The sequence below is a fragment of the Bos indicus genome, chromosome 7, assembly GCF_029378745.1.
Source record: "Bos indicus isolate NIAB-ARS_2022 breed Sahiwal x Tharparkar chromosome 7, NIAB-ARS_B.indTharparkar_mat_pri_1.0, whole genome shotgun sequence".
Taxonomy (NCBI): domain Eukaryota; kingdom Metazoa; phylum Chordata; class Mammalia; order Artiodactyla; family Bovidae; genus Bos; species Bos indicus.
Window position 1 is genome coordinate 60,471,893 of NC_091766.1, and position 12,426 is coordinate 60,484,318.

The window sequence follows — 12,426 nt, forward strand, 5'->3', positions numbered from 1 at the left end:
GGAAACTGAGGCTCAGAGAGCCCAAAGTCACAGAGGATTCAAAGCAGATTTGATTCCTATGCATGCTGTTTCCTGGTGTGCAGGAAGGAGAGGGACATCACAGTCAGCAAGGAGGCAGGAGTGTCCAAATGGTCAGCTGGTCACTGAGGAGGGTCTATGCTTGCCTCAGCCACACCTTGACATCATCAAACCAGATCGTGCATGTTGGGGTGGTCATTGAACCCAAGACCAAACACAGTCCTCATAGGGATCTAAGAGTTCCCAGGCTATGGGTCTGGCACCCAGCAATATTCCTGGCTCATAGCAGGCATTCACTAAATACCTGATGCATTCAATCCAAACAGCTATATATATGTGACACATGGTGGTAATGCTGGGGTGGAGCATGGGAGGCCAGAGCAGCGGGGAACCAGAGGAGGAGATGCAGCCCAGGAGATCAGAGTTCAGAGGTTGACAGACCTGAGTTTTAATTCTGCCTCTGCCACTTCAGAGCTGTGTGACCTCAGGGAAGTTACTTGACATCTCTGAACTTAGTTTCTCATGCACAGTAGAGATAATAGTAACTTGGCTCTCAGTGGATGGTTGTGGGGACCAAACGAGATAATGCATGTTATAGCCCTTAGCAGAGCACCTGACAAAAGCAAGCCCTTAATCAGTGGCAGCTGCAGTTGTCACTGTGATTATTAAAACAAGTTTTGACTTGGGCCTTCCAAAGAATGCTTCTGGGGACCTCCCCGGTGGTCCAGTGGCTAAGACTTCGCCCTCCCAATGCAGGGGGCCCAGGTTTGATTCCTGGCCAGGGAACTAGATCCCACATGCTGCAACTAAGATCTGGTGCAGCTAAATGCATAATTTTTTTCTAAAAAAGGTTGCTACCTAGGATGTTCCTGGGTAGGAAGGGCATCGTGATAGGGGGACAAGGATAGAACCAGCAGAAGAATGCAGAGGTCCCTGTTCCCTGAGGGCCCACCCTGGAGCCTCGGCTGAGCCAGGAAGGCCTGTGGGATTCAGTGTAGAGATTTGCCCAAGTGGACCCAGTAAGGTCAGGGGAGGCAGGAGGAGACGAGCAGGCGCCTCTGCTGCAAGATGGAGGGGGCTGTGGCCAAGAGGGCGCATCCTCCACTGGAGGTCTTGGCTCTCCTGCCGAGCTGCCCACCCCATCCCCCACCCTCTCGGGGTAGGAGTTCTTCTCCCAGGCCCATATTTGCACAAATGCCTCCCTCACTGCTCGCTTCAGGGCCCCAGCCAAGAGGCACTATTTTAAGCTCCCTGGACGGGAACGCTGTTGGTGGGAACAGACCCAGCCAGAAAGCTCCCAGTTCTCAAAAAAGGGCAAGGCCTGGGTGAATGGGCGGCCACTGGGATATGCAGAAGGCCCACCACGTCCACATGACCCTCTGCCCAGGCCAGGAGCCAATGCCTCCGTTTCCAGGGGCAGTCAAGGAAACGTGAGTGGAGGCAGGGTAGGATTCTAAGAGTGGGCTTGTGCTCTGGGACTGGGTGGCCAAGGCCACTCTTCCACCCAGGATCCAGCCTTGAAAATGTCAAGTTTGTGTTTCTGGGTTGCAGATTGACACTGGGGAATATCTTGTGTTAGCCCTTACTAGTGTAAGAGCTCCTTTTAAAGCATCTTTGCTGGACACCTCCAGTGTAGGGCAATCATTTGTCTCTGAGATTGCACATCCCACTTTTCAGAGCTTTAGTTGTTGAAAATAACAGTGATAAAGGTTTTGCCTTTCATTATACTTCAGTCTCCTCCTATCACGCAATAGGGTGTAGTGGTAATTACAGACTTCAGAAATGGTGCTTGAACACTTGCTTGCCACGTCCATTTTTTTCTCTAACTTCATTGAGCCTCAGTTGCCTCATAGGGTTGTTAAAATGGCTTTATCATAAAAATTATGATTTGCCCAGCATACAATAGATACTTAAGATTTGGCTAGTTTGGGTTGCTTTTATAGTAATGTGATTGGTTTGTGTGTGACTGTGTTTGTTGTATGGGTGTTTTTGTGATATGTGTGCTATTTTTGCTTTCTGATCAGGAAGAACCAGAATAGGTTAATATTTAAAGCACAGACTTTGAACTATAGCAACTGCATCCCAGCCCCACCACAAAACAGCTGAGTCACCTCAGGCAAGTAACTTAACTCTTCTGAGCCTGTGTCCTCCTTGAGGGGAGGGAAAATTAATGGGAAAACGAACCTAAAGCACCCGGCACAGTGTGGGCTCAGTGAATGGCCATGCTACACATTATTCTGAGCTGTGCTCAATCAGGTCACACCAAACAATTCTAGAAGCACTTTCTTCTAGAACTTTTCAGCTGCCAGAGTGCCAGTAATAGCATGGACTGCCCTGGGAAAGAGTGAGCTCCCCATTAGCCAAGGTGTTTTAGTGGAGGCCAGAAGACCAGCTGTGAGGGAAATTCAAGAAAAACAGGGACTTGGGCTCTTTGAGCTTTATAAGTTCTCTTCCAACCCAGAGAGGATGAGTCTGACGTCTGAGGCCTCAGGCCTCCATGCGGGGCCATCCTGCCTGCCGCTACTTGCCCAGACAGAGACAGGAAGGAGCCCAAGGGGGCCTGTGAAGGATGTGGGATAAACAGCCTGTCCTCAGGGCAGATGGAGGCGCCGGGCCCCCTGCCCACCAGCATATCCTCCCCTCAGTCCCAGGGGATGTTTATACTCTGGTCAGAGTTTACAGGACGTCTGGACTTACAAAATCCAGAGTTCTGATTTCCTCCCCGCCAACTGTCAGCCCCTCCTCTTGCTGGGTGGGTCTGCACCTATTTTGGGTGGGAAGCCCCATCCTCCAGGGGAAGCAGGAAAAGGGTGAGAAATGTTCTCTTCAGTCTCCCAGAGCCTGGACCCCAGAGGCGGAGGGAGCTTGTGTTGTGGGCGATGAGCAGAGAAGGCAGTGGTGTCTCACAGCTGCTAATGGGAGAGGAGTCCTGGGAGGGAGAGGCAGGGGGAGGGGGGCACTTCCCTTGCAGCTTGGGTTCAAAGACCTGCTCCCCCCAACACAGCTAATAGTGGATGGTATTCACCAAAGTCTGACTTACATATTGGCTTCAGCTACTGGCTCAGATAGTGCTGTTTTTGTTGCCCAGGTTTTGGAGTATACCTGTATGCCCACAAATTTGTGGATGAGGTCTTGCCTGTGAGGGTTTCGTTTCAATATTGATTTGAAGAGTCATCAGGCGGAAGCTTCTTGCAGGCCTTGGACACACCTTATTCATATGTGCTTCTCAAGTGCCTGACTCCGGAGTCTGGGCCCCGCTGTGACCACGGCAGGATCTGCTGAGAAAAGAGAGAAACCCTAAGGCTACTCACTATGCAGCATTTGGGGGACAGGCAGAGACTCCAAGATCCATCACCTTCACTCTTCAGCAAGGAGCACTGATGGCCACAGCCAAGGCTTCTGTCCCCACCCTGCCTCCCTAGACCAGAAAACAGCCTGCAAAACTTGCAGGCTCTTAGAGCTGCAGTGAACTCAACCCAGGCCTCTCAACAGAAGCTCGTCCCTGTGGTCTGAGCCTCTTGGGAGACAATATTGAGAAGATGCACCAAGTGGGGGTTTGCATATCTTGTCTGGGAGGCTCTGTAAGTTTCTAGGAGCTGTGACCTTCAAGGTAGGAGCAAGGAAGAGCCTTAAGAAGTCTTGAGAAGGGTTTGTTCCCTTCATTTAACACATATATACTGAGCACCAACTATGTACCAGGCATTGTTCTAGGCACTGGGTGTACAGCAGTGAACAGTTAAAACATTTCCTGAGCTCATATTCTTTTAGAGGATGGTAGAGGTAACAGTATCAACGTTTTAGGACAAGCCTGTGACTTAGGGTCTTGCTGGGCCCCTCTCTTCTCAGTCCCCTGTACCTCTTGTATCCGTGGGAACTCCTGCATCTCCTGGGAAGCCCATGACCTCAGCCCTCAGGGCATGTGGAGGAAGGTACAATGTCTCCAGAATGTGAAATCTTGCCAAATTTCCATTGGAAGGTCAGTTCTCATAAATACTGTATTTGTGGGGAAAGAGGAAGAAGTGCCTAGCGTGGAATCTATTTCCAAAGTCTGGTTCCCAGGAAAGAAGCCCCATCCATTCTTCTGCTGTTAGAAGATAGGCCAAGCTTTCTGACCCTGGGAGCCGGAGGTGGTCCAGGCCTAGCACCCAGGCAGATGCTGCAAGCAGTTGGCTAGTGGTAACAGTGATACCCCTCTCAACTGGTCACACTCTACAGTTTACAAAGCACATTTACATCTGGGGCTTTATTTATTCCTGGCATCAATCCTATGTAAATGTAAGATTTTCACAGGAGCTCTCATAAGTAGGCAGAACAGGGAGAATTCAGATTTTTCCCTAAGATCTCTGCTTAATTACCCTACTGTGCTATCTGAAATGCTCATTTCCAAGTTAACACAGATGACTGAAAACACCAGAAACTAGACTTCTACATTTAACAGGAGGTTATACATTAAAAGAATAAAAAGAAAAAAAGATTTTCACAGGAGTTGAAACTGAGGCCCAGGGAAGGGAAATAACCTGCCCATGTTCATATAGTAGGTAAAAGGGTGGCAGAGCTTGAGATGAAAGGCCGGGCTCCCAAAGCCGCTTTTGACCCCCACCCAACCCTAACGTTTGCCCGTTAGGGAATGAGCACTGTATGTAGGCTGTGGTTAGAAGTGGGCACCCTGTCATTAGGCAGTGCACACAGAGCACCAAAAGCCATCCAGGTCATTTCTGACACAGCCTGGCTATGCTCTACGGACAAACCTACGTTCGAGGGAAATGTGTCTGAAGAGAGGGCTCGGTGCCCAAGGGATATGTTTTCTGAGTCAGCACTGGAAAGAGTTCAAAGGTCAGGCTAACCGTGATCTCCATCCATCCTACCCCCCACCTCCACATCATATGCTCTTGGAAAAAACTGGTTTTGGCTCTTCAGTCAAGGAGTCACATAACTATGTCCATAATTTTTTGTCTTCCATATTGGGATTCCTTTGCATTCTATCTTATTATCTCAACCACAGAGCCAGCTCTGACCCTGTCATTCCAGAATCACTTACGAATCTTGTTTTTAGACCATTTCTTAGAATCACAGGCTCAAGGGGACCTTGCACGTCATTTTGCTGGCGTCTCAGTGATACTCCTATCAGACGTTCCCAGTTTCTTATTAGTCTCTACTTCTTTTAAAAATGTCTATCTCCCCCGTTCTTCCATCTGCTGATGACAAATTTGCTCTTGAGAATACAAAGAATAAAGCTGATCCCTCTCTCTGTAACAAGTAGTATCAGTCAGGATGGGCCAAGTCGTGCTGCAGTAACAAGTAATCCTCTTGGAGGCTTGGCCCAGGAAAGGCGCCTTTCTCATCTACACATCCTATGTAGGCTGCCTGAGTGGGCTCTGCTCATCAGAATCACTCAGCAACACAGTGTGGTGGAAGTTTCATCATGATACTTGCTTCCACAAGCACCATAATTGGATCAAAAGTATACAGGCAGTGGATTTACAAAGATCAATGACAGGTTCTGGAGTCTTGGCTCCAACCACTTATTTTCTTCAAGCAAATTATTTCATCTCTTCAAGGTTCTGTCTCTTATCTATAAAGTGAGGATCATGAGAAAGTACCTATCTCGCAGATTTGCTATGAGATTAACTGAGAGGATGGATGTAAACCCTTGGCCCAGAGTCTGGTTAATAGAAAGAACTCAATAAATGTCAGTTATATACAATGTTACCATGGAATTATGTTAACTGAATAGTGCCTACCAGCTCCAGACAGAACAGTGGTTCTTTCCACTATTCCTCATGTTGACCAGTTTGAATTCCTTTGAAGAGTTTTTTTTATGATGCAAGTCATTTTCACACTATTTTTAATGTACTTTATCTCATGAGAGAGGCCCTTAAGGGTTCAAAGCTGAGGCACAAAAGGATACATCCATGTGTCTTTCCAACCCCAACCAATTTATCCAGTTCAAGGTACATTACCAAGTCCTTTTGATGAATCCAGAGAAGAGAAGTAAAATCTGGAGAATTCTTTCTTGAGTTACAACCCTGTGGTAGAGAAACACAGCAATCAAACTATAGAATGTCAGTGTGACAAGAGACTTTTAAAACAAGAAGGTCTCATCATGACCTCTCTTTTACAGAAGGGTAAACACAAGTCCAGAGAGGGAAGGGGACTGACACAGCAGTTCAGTGTCATAGCTGAGACCAGAACACACTTCCTTCAATCCCAGCCTTAGGGCTTTCCACACATCACATAAGGGAACAACATTCTCTACCACTGGGCAAGGAGTGGGGCAGATATCTCGGAATTATAGCTTGTCCTCATTTCACAGAGTTGTGCTCTGATGGAGTTGTAAAGTTAAGAACTTTATAAACATTACCTTATTAAGGCTTCTTGGAAACCCAAAGTCACAGCTCCTCTGGGTCATGGGACATGCGTTGAGCATCCAGTGAACAAACAAAGGGTAACGTTACATTTTTCACTTCGTTTAGGAAACCTGGCTTCTAATTATAGGATTTGTTTAATAATCCCCGGTGGTTTACAAAGGCTTGGAGTCAGCCTGCAGTCCTGAGGGCTGCTGAGGAGTGTCAGATGTGGAGACACGGGCAGGGTGAGGGTAGGGAGCAGGGAGGGGGCCTCTGTGGCAAAGGGGAGAGATGGATAAGCAAAGTCAACTTAAGCCGAGGCCTGGAGGGGACTATTAAAGTAATTTCACCTAATCCCACCAACCATGTTGCTCCCATCTGGAAATTATCTCCAATAACTGCCCTCTGTTACCATAACCCTTTCATACAGGGGCAGTGAACCTGAACTTGCTCTGTGGCAAGCAGGTGAAACAATGAGCACACTGCTCTTGGCTTCTACAAAAAACTGACCCCTTTCATTAGCAGTCATGATTAGTGCCCTTCTCCTTGGGGAAACATGGACTAAGAGTTGGTTTGATCTCCATGGTTATTTAAACAAATATATTTTAAGTAAGTTATTTTCAAAAATAAATCTTTACAAATTTTGTAAAGTACTACATACTAATATATTCTATCTTCTTAACACAAAAAAAAGAAATTAGATAGAAATAAAAATATAAGTCCTTATATTATAATAACTGTATATATAATAGAATATAGAATATAACTAAACCCCTTTAGTTAAATTCATCACCTCAGTGCAAATCAGGAAAAAAAAATCAAAAACAGAAAACTACAATGAAGTAAGACAAAATCACCCAAATTCCCATATTCTTGCAAACATCTAACAGTGTATTTTCACACACATGTGCAACCATACACACACTCACATGTGTCACAGGCAGTTCCTTTGCACCATTCAGGTTGTGGTTACTGTGGCCCAATTGCTCCTCAGACTTTAAATGTTCAAGGCCTCATATGCCAGTAAGCCCACAAAGCAAAGCACAATGCAGCCATTCTCCCAGAGGCTCTTACCACCATTCTCTTACACACCCTGCTGCTGCTACTGCTGCTAAGTTGCTTCCGTCGTGTACGACTCTGTGTAAACCCATAGACGGCAGCCCACCAGGTTCCCCCATCCCTGGGATTCTCCAGGCAAGAACACTGGAGTGTGTTGCCACTTCCTTCTCCAATCCAGTGGTCCCCTAACCCTTACAGGTGTCTTGGGGGTATAGACAGTCATGAGCCCCACCTGGTGCTATATCAATGTGTCGACCATGATAGAAGGATATGACTGTCCAAGCAGAAGCTGCTCCTGGTAAGTTGCATCCAGAACTGTGGGTCAAGTTCACAATCCCCAAAGGGCCTACAGAGTTGAAAGCTAATATTCTCCCTAGACCAGGGAAGGGCTCCAAGCCAACTGCCTAGGGCCCTTCAACAGGGCAAATCTGTCCCATTTTCCAACAGCATTCATATGCCAGAGAGTCACAGAAATTTCAAAGGACTGTACCACACCATTGCCCCTCCCCTACAGCCGCTCCCTCCCCAGTGATCAGCACAAAAGATTTGTTAGGTCCCTCTCTCCCTGCCTTTCCCAGAAATACTCCCTTTGGGCAGTTCATAATGACCCTCTGTCCTGGTCTGTGGACTAAGGCAAGTCGAAACACAAACCTAACCTCCAGGAGGGCATCTTGCTACATCCACACTTACTCCTCCACACAGATACGTCATTTATTTTGTTATGGTAAAAATATGCACAACATAAAACTGAACATTTTAACTTTTTAAGTGTACAATTAAACAGCATTAAGTACATTCACAGTGTTGTGCAATTATCACCACTATCCATTTCCAGAGCGTTTTCATCATCCCAAACAGGAACTCTACAGCCATTAAACATTAACTCCCCATCTTCTTCCCCCCAGGCCTGGCAACCACTATTCTTTCTGTCTCTATGACTTTGTCTCCTAGATACCTTATATAAGTGGAATCATACAGTATTCATCCTTTTTGTATATGATTTATTTCACTTAGCATAATGTTGTCAAAGGTCACCCACGCTGTTGCATGTACCATAATTTTGCTCCTTTCTATGGCTGAATAACATTACATTGTATGCATGAACCACATTTTGTTTATTCACTTATCCATTTATGGACACTTCAGCTGTGTTCACATTTTGGTTATTGTGACTAATGCTGCTACAGAGGTCAGTGAACAAGTGTCTAAGTATCTATGGGTTTTGGTGGTGGTGATAATTATTATTATTATCATAGCCATCCATCCTGAAGAGTGTGAAGTGGTATCTCATTGCAGTTTGGCAAACACATCATTTTACTTAAATGGTATTATTCCATATATCTTCTTCTATACTATGATCTTTAGCCTCAGTAATATGTTGTGGGCCGCTATCTATAAAATATTTTTGAGGGACTTCCCTGGTGGTCCAGTGGCTAAGACTCCATATTCCTAATCAGGAACTAGATCCCACATGCCACAACTAAGAGTTTGCATGCCATAACTAAAGATTACACATGCCACAGTGAAGATCCCACGGCCACAGCTGAGACCAGGCACAGTCAAATAAGTAAGTGAAATAAATATTTTAAAATACATGTATTTTTTAAAAATTGGTTTGATGACAATTATAAGCAGTTCTTCACTAATTGTTTATTACCTCTCAGAATCAAACTCGGTCAATGAAACAAAAGTTGTATGCTCATCACAGAAACATACGAGCTTGATTTTCAATGTTCGAAAACATGTTTCCCAAATGCTCACCTCTGAGCTCTGCCTTTGGGCCAAATTAGCATCAAATAAGGGCTAGGGGTCAGGGACAGGTTGGGGTGAGAACATGAGGTGTGAGATAAAGCTCACAGGATCTAAGGGCTGGAAGGGACTTGTCAAGCTGTCGTTCAGTCTGTTAGCTGTCCTGGTAAAGTGATGAGTTCTCTGACCCATCAATTTATCAAGATACCCCATTAGTACATCTCTTCCTTGAGTAAATCCACTGACTCAAAAAGTCCTTCCTGGGACTTCCCTGGCAGTCCAGTGGTTAAAGCTCTGTGCTCTGGGGGTGAAGGTTCAATCCCTGGTTGGGAACTAAAATCCCACATGCCCCCGCCAAAAAAAGTCTTTGGGAGGGATTGGAGGCAGGAGGAGAAGGGGAGGACAGAGGATGAGATGGCTGGATGGCATCACTGACTCAATGGACGTGAGTCTGAGTGAACTCTGGGAGTTGGTGATGGACAGGGAGGCCTGGCATGCTGCGGTTCATGGGGTCGCAAAGAGTCGGACACGACTGAGCGACTGAACTGAACTGATGTAGGTCTAAACCCCATCTTCCGTCAGGTTCAACTGTACCAGTTCAACCTCTTCTTTGATCACCAATAGAGGTGGAGTAGCTTTGCTCCATTCCCGAATCTCCTGGTCTCCAGGCCCCTCCGCCTCCCACTAGGGATTACCTTGCCCCTGACAGCACACACCCTCTGAGGACAGGGAACTCACCAGACACTCTCATTCTTAGCCCCTAACAAGAAGCTGCCCTCACCTCCCCAGATGCCTCACTCTGGCCTCCTCACAAAGCCAGAGTCTCTGCTTCCCCTGGGAAGGGAGGGGTTTCATGGCTGCCTCGCCACAGTGTGGAGAGAAAAGCCACATCACACAATGGTTAATAGACATAAGGCACTAATAACTCCCAAGAGAGGGCATGAGAGCAAGCAGAAATGGTTTCCAAAATGTTTGAGACAGATCTGGGGAGACTGTATCACAAACGGCTGCCATTTAGTTAGTCTCTTGAGATATTATGGCTCCGGGACACCTCCTCTCCTAGGATCTGCCTCCAGGTCATTTCAAATACTTGCTCTGACCTCTAGTCAAAGACTTCCTGATAAAGGAAACTTGGCTCACAAGGGTGGCCGACTCATGCTTGGCCAAGCACAGAGTTCGTGAGTATTCAAATAGTGGGTCTCTCCGTGACTTACACTGATTATTTTTCTGTTTTCTTCTCCGTCTTGATGTAATATCCTGATGTGACAGTAGCAGAAGTAACAGAAGCATAAATTAAGTTTCACAGCTTCCAAAGTGGACATTCCATAATTTTGATGGCTCCATCGGGCTGGCTTTATCTTTTCCCTGGGGTCCTCTGGTGGTGCTTTGGATTGTCAGACGAAACACTGAGCAGGGTAGAGGGTGGGGGTGACAAGCCTTCGTCGCCACAGTCTTACACCCCAGGGGCACACGTGTGAATGGCATCCATCTTCTTGGCTCAGGAAGGAAGCAGATGACATGAATAGCAAGCCTGCTATGTGTCAGGTGTGGGGTAGATACCTGGCATTTACTGAGCACTTATTCTGGAGCCCCACAGGACTGACCCCTTCATAAGCACTGTCTGGCTTCATCTTCACAGCAACCCTGGGAGGTGAGGGCTGCTTCTGGCTCCATTTTACAGAGGAGGAAAGTGGGGGTCACAGATGTTAAACACAGTTCCCATCCCCACCCGCTGTGGGAAGCAGCAGAGGCAGTGCTCCAGACTTGGCCCATCCCCTAGGACTGCACCCCACCTGACCCTCACGGCAACACCAAAAGGCAGGCCCTGTGCTCCCCACTTCACTGAGCAGCAGCTAAACAACTGCACCCAGACCTCACAGCCAAGAAACTGCGAAGGGAGGAACAAACACAAGCTCCCGAGAAGAGATTTCTTTCCTCAGAAGGAACGAAGTCGGGGTGAAGACCCTCTTACTAGACCAGGAGCCTCTTAAGACCAGGTACAGTGTAGGGCTCAGCATGCCACACCCCTGGGGCCACCTAGCTGCCCCATGCAAGACGGCCTGAGGGAATTCTAGAGGTAATCCTGCCCCAAGAAAGGGAAGGGGAGGGCAGGAGCCCCGTGTGGGCCAGGGGTCCAGGGGACCATGAATGAGAGTCTGAATGAAGGTGACTGGGGTCCAGCCAGCCTCACCATAGAAAGGAAGCTCTGAGCAACAAGGCCACTGGGAGGAGCCCTCCACCGGCCTCAGCTCCACAGACATCTCGCTCCTCTGCCCACGGCTGCTGGCTCCACAGACATCTTCTGGCGGTCCCTCGCCCGCACTGCAGGAGGCCTGGGGACTCACCCTCCCCAGGGGAGTCGTGCTCTCTGGGAAGAGCCAGATGAAAAGCAACTACTTTAGTAGATACATACGAAATAGGCACAGCCCTGGAAGGCAGCAAGCAGAGGCAGCGATGGAGACTAACACTATGGCCAGACAAGGCTTCTCCCAGAGGTGACTTCTGAGGCCAGAAGCAGGAGGAGGAGCCAGCCATGGGAAGATTAGGGAGAGAGCACTTTTGTCAGAGAGGACTGCAATGCAAAGGCACTGAGGCATGAAAAATGTTAAGGACTGTCTAAGAGCCTCTGATGGCCAGAGTATAATGATAAAGGGCGAAGGACAGGCATTTCTCTAGGCTAGGACTTCAGGGGAAGGAGAGCCCTAGAGGCAGGTCCTCAGACTCCCTCTCCTGCCGGTCGCAGGCCCTGTGTGTGACCAGGGCAGGCCCTACCCTTCTGGGGCGCCAGCCTTCTTTGCACAATGATGCGATTGGCCCCCCAGCGTCCCAACTTTCTAGAGAGAGGATTTACTTCCTCGGGGTCACCTATCCCCTGCCATTCCCACCACCCTCTGGACCCCAGGAGTCAGGACGGGTATCTTCCCTGCCAGAGAGTCCCAGAAAAAAATCTTAGCACTCCCACTCCAGCCTTGGGACACAGGGGCCAGGGGAGAGGGAGGAAATTCTCACACATAGCTTGCTCCCAGGGAGTTTGCTCATGTTCCCAGGCTGACAACTGGCAACCCTCAGAACTCTGGCCCCTACCCCCTTCCTCCTCCTCCTCTCCCTGCCTCCCGCTCTCCCCCCAGCCCCCCTTCTCCAGCTTAATGACTTCCACATGGGCCTCTGGCAGCTGGAGCCAAGCCTCCCAGCATTGTCTGAAATCTCCAAATTTAGAAGAAATATGAAAATTGTCAACCACTCCTTCCTTAGG

The 12,426-nt window shown here is 47.9% G+C and overlaps 1 protein-coding gene across 5 annotated transcripts in view; it reads right to left on the bottom strand.

Annotated features, from left to right (window-relative positions):
• IL17B (interleukin 17B) overlaps nucleotides 1-12,426 on the bottom strand; it is a 31,994-nt gene that overhangs the window by 8,011 nt on the left and 11,557 nt on the right. The window contains exons 2-4 of one of the 5 annotated variants that reach the window (XM_070793828.1): nucleotides 10,388-10,670; nucleotides 5,979-6,044; nucleotides 3,121-3,293 (exon numbers count right to left, since the gene is read on the bottom strand). The gene's annotated coding sequence lies outside the window, so the exon portion shown is untranslated. Of the gene's footprint in view, nucleotides 1-3,058; nucleotides 3,297-5,978; nucleotides 6,045-7,656; nucleotides 7,831-10,387; nucleotides 10,671-12,426 lie in introns of those variants that run through there. The other 4 variants (XM_070793829.1, XM_070793830.1, XM_070793831.1 and 1 more) reach the window with 4 other exon arrangements.